We start from the raw sequence: 18,443 nt of genomic DNA on the forward strand, positions 1-18,443 counted from the left end.
GATGAGATCACCCAGCAAGTAATTTACATAGGGAAGAGCTGTAGTGGCAAGATATCTCACTCCCCCATGATAACTTGGCTCCCACCTCCTCGGCAGAGCTCGGTTATACTGACCGCTGGTTACTTCCTGAAATTCACAAAGGATTCCACCTGTTGGCATCATGCTAGTCTGAGTGTGGGTTATGTTCCTCCCTTCATTGGTCTTTTCTGAGCATAAATACAACTTCTTCCTTTATTTTCTGAGCCAATGTCACCAGTAACTCAGTGCATTTGTGTGTCGAGAGGATCGACAAAATCCCGCACCTATCACAAGAAATTAGAGAGAAGACTTAAAGACTTAAGACTTAAAAATCAGCAGCTACTGTCGTTGCTTCCAATGTACACGAACTCAGCTGAGTCTCCCGGACCCTTCCTCCCTCCTAAGCTCAGGTAACAGATATTGCTCTCTGCTGGCTTCTCCCAAACCCCAGGCTTCTCTCCTTCCATTCCCAGCCCCAGTACCTGTGCCTTTCTCATCCCCAAGAAGGCCACCTTTTTTTAAATCACACAATTTTATTCTGCTTTTTCTTAACTTCCTTGATCTTATTTATAACACTATATACTCAAAAGTTTTAGTAAAATGTATTCCCAAACAAAAGAGCAGGATTTTTCCTGTAATAAATTCTGCTACTCTATAGCATGTGAAAAACACTGTTTTTTGTTTTGTTTTTTGTTTTTTTATTTTATTGTTATGTTAATCACCATACTTTACATCATTAGTTTTTGATATAGTGTTCCATGATTCATTGTTTGCATATAACACCCAGTGCTCCATGCAGAACGTGCCCTCTTTAATACCCATCACCAGGCTAACCCATCCCCCCACCCCCCCGCCCCTCTAGAACCCTCAGTTTGTTTCTCAGAGTCCATAGTCTCTCATGGTTCGTCTCCCCCTCTGATTTCCCCCCCTTCATTTTTCCCTTCCTACTATCTTCTTTTTTTTAAACATATAAGGTATTATTTGTTTCAGAGGTCTGTGATTCAACAGTCTTACACAATTCACAGCACTCACCACAGCACATACCCTCCCCAATGTCTATCACCCAGCCACCCCATCCCTCCCACCCCCCACCACCCAGCAACCCTGTTTGTTTCCTGAGATTAAGAATTAAAAACTGAGGAAGACACAAAGAAATGGAAAAATGTTCCATGCTCATGGATTGGAAGAACAAATATTGTGAAGATATCAATGCTATCTAGAGCAATCTACACATTCAACGCAATCCCCATCAAAATACCATCCACTTTTTTCAAAGAAATGGAACAAATAATCCTAAAATTTGTATGGAACCAGAAAAGACCCCGAATAGCCAGAGGAATGTTGAAAAAGAAAAGCAAAGCTGGTGGCATCACAATTCCGGACTTCCAGCTCTATTACAAAGCTGTCATCATCAAGACAGTATGGTACTGGCACAAAAACAGACACATAGATCAATGGAACAGAATAGAGAGCCCAGAAATGGACCCTCAACTCAATGGTCAACTAATCTTTGACAAAGCAGGAAAGAATGTCCAATGGAAAAACGACAGTCTCTTCAACAAATGGTTTTGGGAAAATTGGACAGCCACATGCAGAAGAATGAAACTGGACAATTTCCTTACACCACACACAAAAATAGACTCCAAAATGGTTGAAAGACCTAAACGTGAGACAGGAGTCCATCAAAATCCTGAAGGAGAACACGGGCAGCAACCTCTTCGACCTCAGCCGCAGCAACTTCTTCCTAGAAACATCGCCAAAGGCAAGGGGAGCAAGGGCAAAAATGAACTATTGGGACTTCAAGATAAAAAGCTTTTGCACAGCAAAAGAAATAGTCAACAAAACCAAAAGACAACCAACAAAATGGGAGAAGATATTTGCGAATGACATATCAGGTAAAGGGCTAGTATCCAAAATCTATAAAGAACTTACCAAACTCAACACCCAAAGAACAAATGATCCAATCAAGAAATGGGCAGAAGACATGAACAAACATTTTTCCAAAGAAGACATCCCAATGGCCAACAGACACATGAAAAAGTGCTCAACACTATGTTTTTTAAAGTGACATTTTCCACTTTTATTTTTTCTAATTGTATTCATATTATATATAATTTACATATCACACTTCTAAGTAGAAGATTCCTAAACTTACTGCTATTTGTGTTTAGGTCTGGTACTTGACAAAGTTCTGCCAGTTACCTGATAGAAGTCAAGTTTAGAAAAAAAATGTTCTATTTAAATTTGTAATAAGCCAGGGCGCCTGGGTGGCTCAGTCGTTAAGCGTCTGCCTTCGGCCCAGGTCATGATCCCAGAGTCCTGGGATCGAGCCCCGCATCGGGGCTCTCCAGGGAGCCTGCTTCTCCCTCTCCCACTCCCCCTGCTTGTGTTCCTGCTCTCGCTATCTCTCTCTCTGTCAAATAAGTAAATAAAATCTTTAAAAAAAAACATTTGTAATAAGCCAAATATTGTACACAGCAAATTTACACATAGAATATTCTTTCTAATAGATTTTTTTAATATATATCACTTCTCGGGCTTTTGGCTAAGATCAAGTGTAGATTTTTTTAATTTATAGTTTTTCCTATTACTAATAGTCCCTCCCTTTCACTACAAAAGTGAAATAGAAATGACTGACTGAAATGTAGAAACAGAAAATTATTGGAAAGCCAGTAATTTTGGAAACAACCAAGCTTGGGAGCTGGATAGAGCTATGTCTGATCCTCGCTCTTCTGATTTCTAGCTGTTAGCCCTGAGATGCTCATCCAACTGACCCTCAGGTTCTCATCTGAAAAAGAGTGACCATCACCTTGCAGGATTGTTCTGAAGATAGAGAAAATATTTATAAATATCTGCTATATAACAGGCACTAAGTCCCAATTATTACCTGAGCTGTTCAGTGTCTGCCTTTTTGTTAGGACAACAGAAGATGGTCTAGCCACTGGGCTAGTTGGGTAGAGCCACAGACCTTTTACATAAACTCTGACCCTGGAAAATGCAAGAGAACATTCCCTGGGTTGCCCATCTCACTTGTTAGCTATTATACTTGACTCCCATCTGCCATGTCAAAGTCACAGGGCTCCTGCTCTTGGCAGAGAGCCCTGCGCTGTCAGCAACTGCTGACAGGTGAGACTCACTGGCCCAAGATCAGAAAGCTTGCTTGCATTGCAAAAGGACCCACCTCACCTGTCAGCTGTCACAGTCACTCTTTTTATACTGCTCCACTCCAGGAAAGGTGATATCTCGTTCAGGAGAATAACAGTCTGGAGTTATAAAGTACAAATGACGTGATGGCTGTGTGTTTATTAGATTGTGTGTGGTGTTTCTTAGAACTGGTTTGCTTTTGATGGGTACCATTGGAAATGGCTTCTTGCATAGCATTCTAGAGTCACAACTAAAGGTTGCAAGGCTGACTGCCTGGCTGAAAAAAAATGGAATTTGTTGCTGAAAAGAGCCCAAATTCATCAGGGGATTCCACCTGTCAGGTGACAGGCCAGGCTCAGGGTATGGCTGCCGTGGCAACATGCTGGGTTCCACCTGTCAGCTGGGCTCCCAGCCAGTGTTTCTGAGTTTAGAGACCCGGTTCTAAACATGAAATACTGAGCTGCCTAATATCAGTGGTGTGCCCTGAGCAGCCAACTGAAAGAGAGCATCTTTAAAACATAGTAAATAACGTTAAAGAACCACAACTTGCCCCATCCTTACCCTGTGAGCATAATAAGCACCATCTTAATTCTACTGAGACTACAGATTGTAAGAAACATGACAATTACTACTTTTCTACTACTAGGCTTACATACAACGCACATATTTTCTTATTTTGGGTCAAAAAAAAATGTTGCCTCACAGAAAAGCTCTTTTAAATGCCATCTACTTAAAATTAGAAATAAAATAACAATCACAAAATTTTGGAGTGACAAAAACAAAAACAAGAAAAAGAGAAACAATAGCATCAACTTAAAAATATACAAATTTTATTGTAACTACTTCATGGTCCTAAAACAAAAAATTAGAGTAGGATAAAGGGGAACACTTAAGTTTACTCTTTCCCCAATTACTTCCAAGCTCCCCATGACATAGCTTTCTAACATTCACACTTTCACTCATTGCTGTCTTTCTCTGCTGGGATTTCACCTCAGCCCGAGTTTGCTGTTTGTCTAGTTCACCATAATTTCTCACTGTTGAGTTCAGTGCCTGGCACAAGTAGGCATTCGATACATTTGTGGAATGACTGGATATTTACACTCTTTCATTGAAACTCAGCCCTCCTTTGGCACTGGATTGGGAACCTGAAATGTAGAACTCTTTTTAATCAAGAACACTAAGTGCCTGTACTTAGTCTCATTAGTAAACTCCATCTTGTGTTGGCTGCCATCCAGCTCCCATCAAAAAGACAGTTAAGAAAAATCATATTTGAAAAACAGTGTCTAAGGAGTGTTTCCTAACTTGAATTGACTATTGACTGGCAAACTTAAAATTCTTTACAACAGACAAAACAATTTAGGGAATAAAGAGGGAAGAAACCAAGTTACTAAGGATGAGGTTACGAGGAGAAATGACCATTCGGGGACAAGACTTTTCTTGCTAGAATTGGGTCTGTGGTTGGGAAATAAGTTCGTGTCATCTGTAGGTACATACAGTAGGTACTGTAAATGCATTCCTTTTAATATAAATTAAAGATAACTGAAGGCCAATATTGTCACTTACACATATTTTTTAATTCTTTCTTGTATGGCAGAGAAAGGCAAGGCATTTTAGCAATGTACCTACATATGCATTTCTGCTACACTAAAAATATGTCACATTTACTGAAGGCATCCTTTATGTGCATTGTGGCAAAAAGTGGTAAGGGATTATTGTTCTAAAAAGGTATTTAACAATTTGTACTCTGAGCTATATACCTTTATCAGATTAAGACATCAGAGGAAAACAATATGAATGATATTAGTTTCCCTTGGTGAAAATATTTGTACAGAGCATGTAAATCCTTTCCTTTCCTATGGGTTAATAAAATTGCTGTTTGTCTCATAATACACATTAATTTTAGATCAAGTGTTGTTTTATGATTCCATTCCATTCCTTTGTTGGTTTATTGGCTATAACCCTTTGTTTTGTTATTTCAGTGGTTGCTTTAGGGTTTATAGTATTCATCTTCATCTTATCACTCCACTTTCACGTGATACTATGATATTTCACCAATAGCATAAAAACTTGACAGTACGCTTCCATTTCTTTCTTCCTGGCCTTTGTATTATTGTTGTCATGTATTTCAATTCTATGTGTATTATAATCCTCATACTATACTTTTTATTTTTGCTTAGCCAATTTTCTTTGAAAGAGATTTAAATAATAAGAAAATAACCTTGTACATTAACCCAGTGTAGCCATCATTTCCCATGCTCTTCATTCCTTTGTGTGGATCCATATATACTTCTGGTACCATTTTTCTTCTGCCTGAATGGCTTCCTTCAACTTTTCTCACAATATGTGTTTGCTGGTGATGAATTCTTTTGGCATTTGTATGTCTGAAAGTCTTCACTTGCCTTCGTTTTTTAAGATAACTTCTCTGGGTAGAGAAATTTTTTCTCTTTCTCTTTTAGTATCTTAAAGAGGGTGCTACATTGTCTTCTTATTTGTGCTGTTTCCAGTGAGAAATCTCCTGTCATCCTTAGCTTTTTTTTTTCTTTCCTTGATTCCTCTTAAGATTTTTCTCTTTGTTGCTGGTTTTAAGCAATTTGATTATGATAAGCTACGGTACAGTTTTCTTCATTTCTAATACTTAGAGTTTATTGAACTTCTTAGATCTGTGGGTTTATAATTTTCACCAAATTTGGATATTTGGGGCATTATTTTTTGAACTCTTTTTTTTCTGCCTCTCCCCATAGGCATTTCATAATAAATAATGGCACGTTTATTGTTAGGCCATTTTGAAGTTTTTCCAATGCTCTCTGATACTATCTTCATTTATTTTTGTCTTTGTCTCTCTGTGTATTTTATTTTGAGTACTTTCTATTGCTCTCTTCAGGTTCACTAATCTTTCCCTTATCAACATCTTATCTGACATTATTTCTATCCAGTGTATTTTTTTTAATCCCATAAATCATAATTTTAAACCGTAGAACAAGGATTTGGGTCTTTTATATCTTCTATGTATCATTTAACATGCTCTATCTCTAGTTGTTTGAAAATACGAAATGCCCTTGTAAGTTTTAATGTGTTTATGAATTCTAACATCTGTGTCAGTTCTGGGTCAATTTTTGATTGATTTTTCTCCTCATTATGGGTTTTCTTTTCCTACTTCTTTGAATGCCTGTAATTTTTATTGGATGCCTTGATGGATAATTATGTATTGCTATAAATATTCTTGAGCTTTATTCTGGCACAAATGAAGTTACTCAGAAATGGTATGATGATTCCAGGTCTTGTTTGTAAGATTTGTTAGAGCAAACCAAAACAGTTTTTGTTAATTATTTGGTTAATTATTCCCTGGGGTTGATACCAGACTTTCAGTCCTCTCCTCAATGATCTGTAGACCTCAGTGAGTTTTTCTAGCCGGAGCATTGGAAACAAGCACTATTCCCTGGCCTGTGTGAGCTCCCTGTTCTGTTCCTTCTAATACTTTTGAGTGGTTCTTTCCCCAACTATAGGTAGTTTCCTCACATGGGTGCATTTCAGCGCTCAGCTGAATACTTAATGGGGAGTCTCTAAGAGGGGACCTCTCTCTGTGTAGTTCTCACCTCTTTTCTGAAAACCTAGCTGCTTCAGTCTCTCTGGAGTCTCAATTTGTCTCCTCAACTCAGGGAATAAGCAAGGCTCTGGCTGGCTTTCCTTTCCCTGTGCTGTGGCCTGGAAGCTTTCTCAAGACAATAAGCCGGGATGACTTTAGGGTTCACTTGACTTGTTTCTTATTAGGGAATACAGTCCTTTGTTGCCTGATATCCAATGTCTTAAAACCATTGTTTCCTGTATTTTGTCTGGTTTTCTGGTTGTTTGAATCAGTATGATAAATTCGGTCTCTGTTATCCCATCATGGTCAGAAGCATAAGTCTTTCTTATCTAAATACGTTAGTTATCTAAATAATAATAATAATTAATATTTAATTAAAACTTGCTTTTCTCCAAGGAAGGAATTAAATTATCTAAAAACATTAATTTTAAGTGTCTATTGTTTGATTTGTGCCTCAAGATATTTAGTTTTTCTTCCTGGGAGGAAAATGCATTTTTCTAGCTTTCTGAAAAATTGAAGTGATGGCTGGTTCTATATTAAAAGACACTAATTCCTTCTGGAAAGCTCCCAGTTACTTGAGGAAGAGCTGGTGGAATCTTTTTCTAAGTTTTTGTAGCTAAGATGTAAAGTTGTCTAAGTCACTGGGTCTCTTATATTGAAAATAACTGGTTTCTCCCTAAAATGCTTTTATGTCACAGGAAATTCCCCTAAAAAATAAGTGTACAGTGGGCCTCAATACATGTGGCAACCTGGGACTTAATAAAGTATTGTGGAAAACTCTTTCTACAATTACTGATTGTATTGACTCTTACAGCTTTGTTCCTACTTTTTTTGATAGTTCTTTTGGAAAGCACTTACTCAGTTCTTCAAGACTCCAATTAAATGAAGTTTTTCTTACAGCTCTTCCAGACACATGTCAATCCCACCTTCTATTGCTCTCATAACATTTTGTAAATAGCATCACTAGCATACACAGGGCTATAGGGTAATTATTTATTGTGAAGTCTCTTTCCACCAATAAGATGTGCTCTTATATGACAGGGCCCTATTATTCATATTCATATTGGTACTTCTCATTCACCCTTACTATTGAAAGGTGATAAATATTTGGGAAACTAAATAACATACATAAGACATTTATGAATGGGGATAAGAAAATAATGTGATAGCAGCCATGAATCGAGAGTAGTGAGAAGCAAAGTTGGATTAATAGGGTGGGATCAGATTAGGAAGGATGGAAAAGTTAGTAAGAGCAGCAGAAGATTAAATCACTGAGTTACTGAATACTATTTAATAAGGAAGACCAAACAAATTGTATAAAACAATGTCACAAGCTTTTCCTTCTAAAAAAAGTATAAACTTAATCATCTTAAAAGTTTCTCACAACTTCAGTATTTCAAAAATACTTGAAGCAAAGCACAAAATAAACAAGTACATTAGAATACCCCCCTTCCTAATCTTCCCCCCCTCCTCCCTGTCCTCCTCTCCCTGTCTTATATCTTAAGGATATTTTCTAAAGCTATCTTTAGAACCACCTATGTAAATTTATACTGAATACTGCAATTCTTTCAGAAACACTTAATACTTTACCACCGTGATATAGACATTTCAGCTTCAGGTCTCTGGTAAAAACTCTGAAATATTTTAAAATAGTATCAGATCACCAGCAGAGTGGAAGAATTTCACACAGAGAGTGAGTGCTACAATACTCAAAATGTCCAAATCAGGATACTGAGATAACAAGGTCAGTACATAAAGTATCAGGCAGCCTGAGTTCAAAGAAATTTATTTCAAAAATACCTTTCATTTATTGCAATATGGTAATGAAGTTGTGTCACCTTCAAAATAATGACCTTGTGTGAAGGACTATAATGAAATGAAATTTAAAGCTAACACACAAAAATAAAATCCAGGGCAGTACAAAGCCAAAAGGAAGTTGCTAATTTGGGAGCACTCTGTGGAAGTGATGTAGTTTGATTCCTAAGTTGCTACTTGGAGCCTCTTGCTTCAGCTCTAGACTCTCAATTCCTACTGCTTCATAGAAGGTCTCATTGCGATCATACTGCCACTTTATATTAAATATGCTTATCACATAACACACATCACTACTCCCTTCCTTCTTTCTTTCCCTCTTTCTTTTCATTCTTCCCTCCAACTTATACTGCTGCACTACTACATGGTAAGGATATAGAGATAAAAAGACACTTCTTTCTTTGTTTAAGGAGAGGAAAGATGGCCATATAAAAAAGTAAATCTGGTGTTACAAGTTAGATAAAAATATCAGTATGAAAGTTATTCTCCACTTGTCTCCCCTTTCATACATCCATTCTTCTCCTGATGCCACAGAAGGCAGAGAGACCCCAAATTACACCTCTCTGACTCCTTTGCCAAATTAATAAAAACTAAATATAAACCCCTTATAATATGTACTATAACTTGTAATATCTTCTTTGCACACCCAAGACATCATCTTGCTCCACTGCTCTAAATCATACCCTATTTATAGGTCAGTTGGGGCAACTTATTCACCTCTCTGCATCTCCATCGCCTCTCTTAAAATATAGTCACTCCTGTTGTAGTTTGGGGCCCCAACAACATATTCCTCATCTTCTTCAAGGCCTAATGGTAAGGAATAGAACAGAGAACTAACTAGAAATCAAAGTCTCAGCCTATTTAGGGATGTCTTGTTACTCCCAGAGTATAATGATTCATGGAAAGATGGATGGGGGATGTGACTACTAACAGGTCTGCATGGCTGTCTCCTACCCTCCCCACCTTTCCTGAGTCTAGACCTTAGCAGCCAGCCATGGGGAAGAGCAGGGTCTGAAAGAGCAGCTTCAGAGTGCATGTTCCATGTCTGCTGCTTGAAGAATCCATCTGTTTCACAATGATGAGCAGTGATGCTCACCAACTGCTGCTCAAGGGAGAAGGCACCCCAAGGTGCCCAAGAAGAGAACACAGTGGGTCCTGGAATCTTCCCTGGGTCTGTTACTTTGAGGGCAGAAGGAGCTGAGGAAGAGTCCCATCCTTCTCACTCATTTAAACAAGCAGCTCAAGAGAGCCAAGAAAGAGTCTCTTTCCCACTACTGAAGGGTGACCGTGGGGGTGGTGTATGGGCTGGGACCCACTGGTTGCCCAACAATCTTATTACCTATTGGGAGGAGCAAGCATGCAGTGGAGAAAATAAAGCCTGAAATGTTCCCTTCAGAATTACCCAAACTGGGAGAAAATTTGAAAAGCCCTCTCTATGGAAATATAAAGATAATGGATAAAGATTCTTCCCTAAAAATCCTATTTGGCAGGACTGGTAAAATGATGAATTGAAGTAAATATAAAAAGCAACTAAATATGACCATACACATAGTATGTATTCCATTAAATTAGTCTAAAAAATAAGAATAGTTCTTGAACCATACTGTCTGGACTCCAATGGGAAGAAGTTGCCAGTAATTACTAATAATGACTAATTTTCAACAAGCACTTTTAGTCGCTCCTCATATATTATTGCTATTTTTATTAAGTACCTAACAAGGTTTGTTGGCATAGAACAATGCATTGCCTCAAATTGAAAATAGGCAGTAATTCAATAGAAAAATTTATAGGCAGTGTAGAACCCCCTTAAACTGAATTAGATTCTTAAATATAGTACTTATAGCACCGTTGATGTGAACTCTTTTAAAGCATTAGGGGAATCAAACAAACAAGGTCTATATTTTTGCATAGGGTGTTTTATGTTCAATGGTGCAATATTTATGTTTGGCACTATTCGCTCCATGAGAAAATACAGGCTGTGTGTCTTTTATTTGCTTGATAGTTCAGACTCGCTGATATCCAAGGGCTTACTACACCCACAGATTTTGTCACAATACTTATATTCTGAAAAAGGATTTCACCATTCAAAAGCAAGCCAAGTCTAATTTTGTAATTGTTATATACTGTAAAATGTTATTATTTAGTATGTGTGAAGTACCTAAAAGATCTATCATCAGTCAATATGACATAACATAATCTATTTTACACAGTAAAATTGCTTGCCAGGATCTGCTTCATTTCCAACCGATGGCCAATTTAAAGAGTCTTGTTTCTCTTTTTTTTTTCTGTTTCCTTAGTCTGTTATTAAATTTACTACCAAAGCAATCTAGAGAAAATAATCCAGTTCTCCTACACTTATTTAGAACAAATGGATTCTGACTTCATCACTTCAATGAATGTTTTCTCTATGAACTATTTAAATATTCTTTTCTTTGAGGAATTCTGATAGTGCAGGTCTTGAAATAACAATAGTAAAGATCAACTCAGGAATATTATTTCCCAGGGCTATGTCATATACCAATTTTTCTTTCAGAAATAGCAAAAGATGAGAACTTTATCTTGCTTTTGGTTGGAAGAGCTACTAATGTTTATTAGTTGGGAAGTCAGAGACAATAAAGACAGACTACTGCGTGGAGGAGACTGTAGCAAAGATCTACTGACAAAACGTCAGAACCTGAGCAAAGAAGCAAGATGGTTCAAGGCTTTCGGAAAGGAAGAACGTGCATTAGAGTTTTTCCACCAGACTATGCTAGCATTTGCTTACCTGGGGACTATGCCAAGTAAAAGTAGTAGAAAGTAAATTAAGATAAAGATAAAACCAACAACAACAGTAATACCCATTATTCACTGAGTACCTATTATATGCCACATGATTTATACAGTACCTATTATGTCCCAAATGCTATTACACAGGAAGAAACTGAAGCTCAGAGAGGTTAAGAACATGGGTTAAGATCACATAGCTCATAAATCATACAACAGCGACTCAAGCCAAATCAAAAGCTACACTTTTTCCACTAAACTGTTATCATGTAAGAAAAAAGCTATACTCATCAAATTGATCATTTGTATTTCATTTATACAGAAAATTTAAGCTACTTAGAATCTAGTCCACTGTCATTTACCAGCACTATTTCTGTAGGGAAGAACTACACTAATTTCAGTTCATTCAGGCTGACTCAATGGCATGCATGGATTTATGATTATAAATACCTCTGTGATTCAAAAAGGCAACTGGTGTTCCATTTTTCCAAGCCATCAAGTTGACTGCTTCAGAATAAAACATTGCTACATGAGCTGTTGCATGTTGATATTAGCCTTTCTAAAAAGGAATGGAATTAACAATTGTGTCAGGTCTTTTTTTTTTTTAAGGTTTTTTTTTTTTTTTTTGACAGAGACAGCGAGAGAGGGAACAGAAGCAGGGGGAGTGGGAGAGGGAGAAGCAGCCTCCCGCAGAGCAGGGAGCCCAACGCGGGGCTCGAGCCCAGGACCCCGGGATCATGACCTGAGCCGAAGGCAGACGCTCAACGACTGAGCCACCCATGCGCCCCTGCGTCAGGTCTTGTGCAAGAATTTGCTTTCTTGATCCTAAGCTAACTTTATGAAAGTTTAGGTCCATTTTATAGAGGAGGAATTAAAAGCTCACAAAGAACAAGTCAGTTGCCAAATACAAAATGCCAGTAGTCTAGCACTCTTGAACAGAGTGGTGGTTAACACAGATGCAGAAGGAATGAGATAGACCTAGGGTCTAAGTCCTAGAGGTGCTCCTCACCATAAACATTCCAGACTCTGGATCAGGCATAGGGATACCAAGAAAGAGTAAGTTTTTTCACTTAACTTGCTCATGATACAGTTTCTCTGATGACTCAGTTCTGTAGTGTGCCAATTGAGAGGCATTCATGAAAGCCATTTCTTCGGCTCTCAGGATGATTTTGTAACCCATCTCATTCCGTATAGAAAATTCCTCCCTCCTTAAAGATGCTGGAGTAAATTGTTTCCTTTTTATTGAATTATTATTGATACCCATGTGAATACAATGGATTAATGAAATTTGTGAATCAGTGCATATCATTTACACCTTAGTATTCCTTAATGTTTTAGACTTTAGGTGTCACAGTTCAGGAAAACGCATGCCCTGTTGTTTGTTCAATGGAGTGTCAGAGGGTTTGACTTTTCTTTAAACTCTGGAAAGAGGGCTAAAGAAAAAATAAATGTACCAGATGCCATGGCCCAGGATAGGACGGCAGCTAAAGGATTGTCTGCAGCATTCTTCTTACTTTATCTCATCTCTTTATCAAGTGTGTAGCGAAAAGAGAAGACCAAGAAAGAGAATGGAGAAAAAAAAAATGGTCAATCTTTTCTTTTAATAGAATAAAATTTTTTTTAAAAAGTACCAGAAGCAGATCACACAGAAAGATTAAATATTGTTTAAAAAGTATCTCCTGATGTTATTTCAAGACGTACAAATGGATTATGAACTGAAGTTTGAAACACACTGGAGTTCTAATTTCTCCATCATCTTTGGTTGGCAACAAAGTTCAAACAGAATGAGGAGATGTTTCTCTCCCCCAAATTCTTTTTTTGTTTTCCAGAGGAAGTCTTAAGTATCTCCATCTAGCTGGAGACTTACCACTAACTCCACCCTGTCCCCAATCACCCAAACCATTTAAACTTGTTGACTTTGTTTTACCCCCCAGATGTCGAAACCACATTATTAAACGAAATCATGTCCAAACTCAAAAGAGTAGCAATTCTTTTTACAACATCCCTAAAGAATGGCCATTTAACCTCTGCCTGAATAGTTGTTAACGCTTTTGTTGCCTAATTAATTAAGAGAAGGAATTCAGGTCAGATGTGAAGAATAGTCAGGTAGTCTTCCCTAAAAGTAATTAGCCACTGGGTTTTAACATTTATGTTCCTTGAAAACATTATGTTTATTTACACTGTGCTTCCCCGTCTCCCTCCCCAATTCAGGTGTAAACAAAATAACAAAGTGTTAGCCTTTTCTGGTGCATCTGTGAACACAATATTAGCTTCTAACAGCTGAGGACGGCTGGACCTTCACCTTTACTTTATTTCCTCAAAATAACAGTTGTCAGATGCATAAATACAAACATGTCTATATAATTAAAACCTCAGAAATTAACATATGCAGAGAATCATGTGCTCATACTAAAATATCTTAACACAATTCAATCAATTGATGTTTTAGACTTTTCAAGTTCAAGTAACAGTCAAAGATTTATTCTGATGTAAGTTGATGTCAACCATATGCAATTACAACACAGCTGGGAGCCCTTGAGTGTTGGGTATGCTAGAAAGAAATGAAATTATTTTTCTATATTGGGAGCAGGAGTCACAAACTCAAAAGCCCACAGGGGCCAGGCAGATGACAGAAATGAGGGAAGTGGCGTAGAACTGGGGTCTACTGGGAGGCCTGTGCCCTACCAAAAGGAAGTTCCCACTACTCAAGGTTTTCCCGCTAGCCAGGGTTTTCTGGCAGAAGATGTAGCTCAGTTTTCTAGATTTTTCTATTTTTTTAAGAGAAGCCAGACAACCTTTTTGTATTTAAGGAAATCTTTTATTTTTAAATGTTGGACACTAGCTCAATTAAAAGCAAAACAAAACAAAACAAAAACAAACTACTGGTCAAATAAAATACATCTGTAGGCTCATGTGTCTCTAGTTTGGTAGACTTGCTTTAGGCAGGTGGGCCACTTTCAGCTTCTTTCCTAAAATTCAATGTTTATATTCATTTATTTATATACTTAGGCAAAAGTAAGTTATTTCTCTAATGTTTTTAATGTGCTTAGGCTAAATTAGATAGGAAATGCCTTTGAGATGAATTATCTTAAAGCAATGGCTGCTAGGTAAGGTGGAGACACTTCTGCTAGGTTGTAGCAGGGTGGGGGTAGGGCCAGAAGCCAGAATGAAAAGAAATATTTCCTTGTAGAAATTATTGTTCAAGACAGTCTTAGGGTCACTATCCAACAGAAGTTTCCATAATGATGAAATGTTCTATATCTGCTCTGTCAAATATAGCCGCCAGCCACACATGTGGCTATTAAGCATTTGAAATGTGACTAGTACAAGCAAAGAAAAGAGTTTTCAATGTTATTTAATTTAAATTAACCAAATTTAACCACATATGGTTAGTGACTACTGTATTTGACAGTATAGCTCTAGATATACATGTCAGAAGAGAACATCTGGTTCAAAGAGAACACTCCTTTGTGCAACCTTTATTAGATATTGTCAAATTGATTTCCAAATTTGTTTTACTAATTTATATATGTAAAAGTTATTTGTTTGTTTTTTTTAAGATTTTATTTATTTATTTGACAGAGAGAGACACAGTGAAAGAGGGAACACAAACAGGGGGAGTGGGAGAGGGAGAGGCAGGCTTCCCGCTGAGCAGGGAGCCTGAGCCCAATGTGGGGCTCAATCCCAGGACTCTGGGATCATGACCTGAGCTGAAGGCAGACACTTAACGACTGAGCCATCCAGGCACCCCAAAATTATTTGGTTTTTATCATTTATCTTCTTCAACACCTGTATTGGCAAAATTTTATTTTTTTATTATTTTTTTTAAAGATTTTATTTATTTATTTGAAGAGAGAGAGAGAGCACAAGTAGGCAGAGCAGCAGGCAGAGGGAGAGGGAGAAGAAGACTCCCTGCTGAGCAGGGAACCTGATGCGGGGCTCAATCCCAGGACCCTGGGACCATGACCTGAGCTGAAGGCAGCTGCTTAACCCACTGAGCCACCCAGGTGCCCCTGTATTGGCAAAATTTTAAATTTTGGGTAGTCACATGAGCAATAATGTCAGCTCTTGATTAGTTTACTCTCAATTTTCCTGATTATTAGTGAAGTTTGTCATCTTATAATATCAAACATTTGGGTTTACACGTTGAATTGTCTATCCATGTACTTTAATCATTTTTCAAGTGAGTTATTTTCTTTCTTTGCTTTTATCTCTCTCTTCTTTCCTTCCTTCTTTACTAATTTGTAGACATAATTTATAAATTCTCAATTTTAATCTTTTGCCAGTTATATGAATCATAAATATCTTCTCCCAGTCTGTGTGTTGTATTTTCACTTTGTTTATCATGTCTTACCTGATTAGAAGTTTCAAAATTTTAATGCAGTATGATGTGTCTATCACTTACTTTATGGCTTATGCAGTTTGTGCCTTATTAAAGAAATTCCTTCTGAACCATTTATCTGATATTAATATAGCTAGAACAACATTGTTTTCATTAAGGTTTGCCAGATTTAGTAAATAATTATAGGGCACACAGTTAAATAAATTTGACTTTCTGATAAACAATGAACTCTTTTTGTATGTTTGCTCATGCAATATTTGGGACATACTTATTATAATAAAAGGTATTCCTTGTCTATCTGAAATTAAAATTTAACTGGTCATCCTGTATTTCAGCTGGCAACACGATGTTGTTTAGAAAATACCTACTATGTATTTTTCTCTCATTTTTCTTCCAAACTTTCAAGATCCTTACGCATTAGATGTGTCTTTCATAACTAGCATTTAAATGAGATTTACTTCCTTACCCAACATAAGGATCTGCCTTTCAAAAGGCAAAGTCCATTTACATTTATTGTGACTATTTTCTTTTAATATTTACCACAGTTTTTCCTATGCTTATTTTTTCTCTTTCTCTGCCTTTTCGTACATTGATTGGGTTTTCTTTATTCTTGGCTTTATACTCTACTGACTTGGATGATATGACTCTATTAACTTTAATTGTTGACCTTAATATCTTAAGCAACCTTTTTTTGTTGAAGCTATATTTATTTTAGAGACATTCATGTTCTTTTGCCATATTTGAATGAAATTTTTCTCATTACTTAAATTCCTTCTTTTTGTGTGTATTTAATGCTTTAAAAGTAATCTTTTCGTATAGTCTCTGTTAGGTTGCCCTATTATCTCAAGTTTTGAGGAAATCTAATACTTATCTTTCATGTACTTTTATTTCATGTTTCCATGTGTATTCTGTTTCAGACCATTTAATTACCTCTGACTTTTCAGAGCTAATATCTTTTAATATCCCTGAATATTTCTATTTTGCAATGGTATGTTTACTGGTGTTACAAATGTGTGTTAAAAGTCTACTCTGCTTAAGTAAGAGTTGTGGCTGTTACAAGATGAATAAGGCAGAATCCCTGTGCTCAAGATATTTATAGATGTTACTGCCTCATAAAATAATAAACATAAAATACATCTTTTTATATAAGTGCATATATATGAGTATGTGTGTGAATATAGCTTGCTACCTAACATCTATATGTATCTACTGTTTATAAACACACACACACAAATACTTATTCTACTGACCATTCCTATGATGGTGCATTGGTGTGAAAACTGACCATATGCCTGGTACCAGTGTGGGGCCACATGGAACCACTGACCCATAGTCTTCATAATAAAAGGTTTGAAGTGCTTATAAACACAGAACAGTCTCACATAACATGACAGCAGTGTTTTCAAAGTACTTTCATGTTCCTTCTCTCACTTAACTTTTTCAAAATTCTTACAGGAGTAGGAAAGATATTCTAAACCTCTATATGTAAAGTAGTAATTGAGACACTAAAATGTTTTAAAAAGATTAGTTCAGAAAGTGTTTTTCTGAATCCTGCAAAATGAACTTCTAGGATTCTGTAAACCTCAACTTCAATTTCAGGCAGTATTTGATTTTTTATTACTAAGTATGGTCTTTTTATTTTACTTTATTCACATTTTAAACATAGCTTAATGAAATAAGTTTATTTTAACCAGAATTCTGTGTTTTTTTCTTCACAAAGCCTTCCCTGAAACATTAGAATCATGAAGAAAGCCACATCAAAAATAATCTACTCTCCGAACAGAAACTCAACATGACCACATATACCATGTTTAAATCGAACATCAAAGTATATGTTTATGTTTTTAAAATTACAGTAAAATAGCTGACATTTTCTCAGATACATCTCCTAGTAAATAGTTCAATGATTTATGTCGCTATTTTAATTAAAATCTATCTTATAGAAAAAAATGACTTAATCATGTGTTTCATACAAGGTTTTTCCTGGTTAAATTTCATAACAGAATCCTAACCTCGTGAGCTATGCAACTAAAAGCCATCGAACTGCAGACACGAGGTAGAAGGAAAAGAGCAAATTTCTGGGATTCCTTTTATACAGGACCAATGAAGAAAGAATTCTTTTTCTTCTTAATCAGGAAAATGATGCAGATGACCTTTAAAAAAAAAAGAAGAAGATAGCAGGAGGGGAAGGATGAAGGGGGGGAAATCGGAGGGCGACGAACCCTGAGAGACGATGGACTCTGAAAAACAAACTGAGGGTTCTAGAGGGGAGGGGGGTAGGGGCATGGGTCAGCCTGGTGATGGGTATTAAAGAGGGCACGTACTGCATGGAGCACTGGGTGTTATGCACAAACAAGGAGTCATGGAACACTACATCAAGAACTAATGATGCAATGTATGGTGATTAACATAACATAGTAATAAAAAAAAGGATATGAATAAAAAGAAGGAAACCTGTTAAAGATAGGCATAGCCACAGAAGCTACTTTGATTAGTCAAATAATGTAATTTATAAGAACTTTTTGAAATAATATGCAAAAAGAAATATAAGCCCTTCCTGTGTAAATCCATGAAATATGGGGAATGAATTTATTGACGACTGAATTTTTATATATGTGAACGGAAGTGGTCTGAAAAAACTAAGATGGTGGGAAAAGCAGATGAGAGAAAGACAGAGAGAGAAAGAGGGGAGAGGAGAAGAAGGAGAAGAAAGGAAAAGACAAGAGAAGAGAAAGATGGGAGGAATGAAGTTCAAGGTTCTGACTTTCCCTGAAGATTTAA

The 18,443-nt window shown here is 36.8% G+C and overlaps 1 protein-coding gene across 4 annotated transcripts in view; it reads right to left on the reverse strand.

Annotated features, from left to right (window-relative positions):
* Positions 1 to 18,443, reverse strand: part of TRIQK (triple QxxK/R motif containing) — a 167,564-nt gene that overhangs the window by 37,204 nt on the left and 111,917 nt on the right. The window contains exon 8 of one of the 4 annotated variants that reach the window (XR_012378256.1): positions 114 to 302. The exons of the other annotated variants lie outside the window; for them this stretch is intronic. The gene's annotated coding sequence lies outside the window, so the exon portion shown is untranslated. The remainder of the gene's footprint in view (positions 1 to 113; positions 303 to 18,443) is intronic. 4 annotated transcript variants of the gene reach the window in all.

The sequence above is a fragment of the Callorhinus ursinus genome, unplaced genomic scaffold, assembly GCF_003265705.2.
Source record: "Callorhinus ursinus isolate GAN/ISIS: 27379988/994484 unplaced genomic scaffold, GSC_fseal_2.0 scaffold5, whole genome shotgun sequence".
NCBI lineage: Eukaryota > Metazoa > Chordata > Mammalia > Carnivora > Otariidae > Callorhinus > Callorhinus ursinus.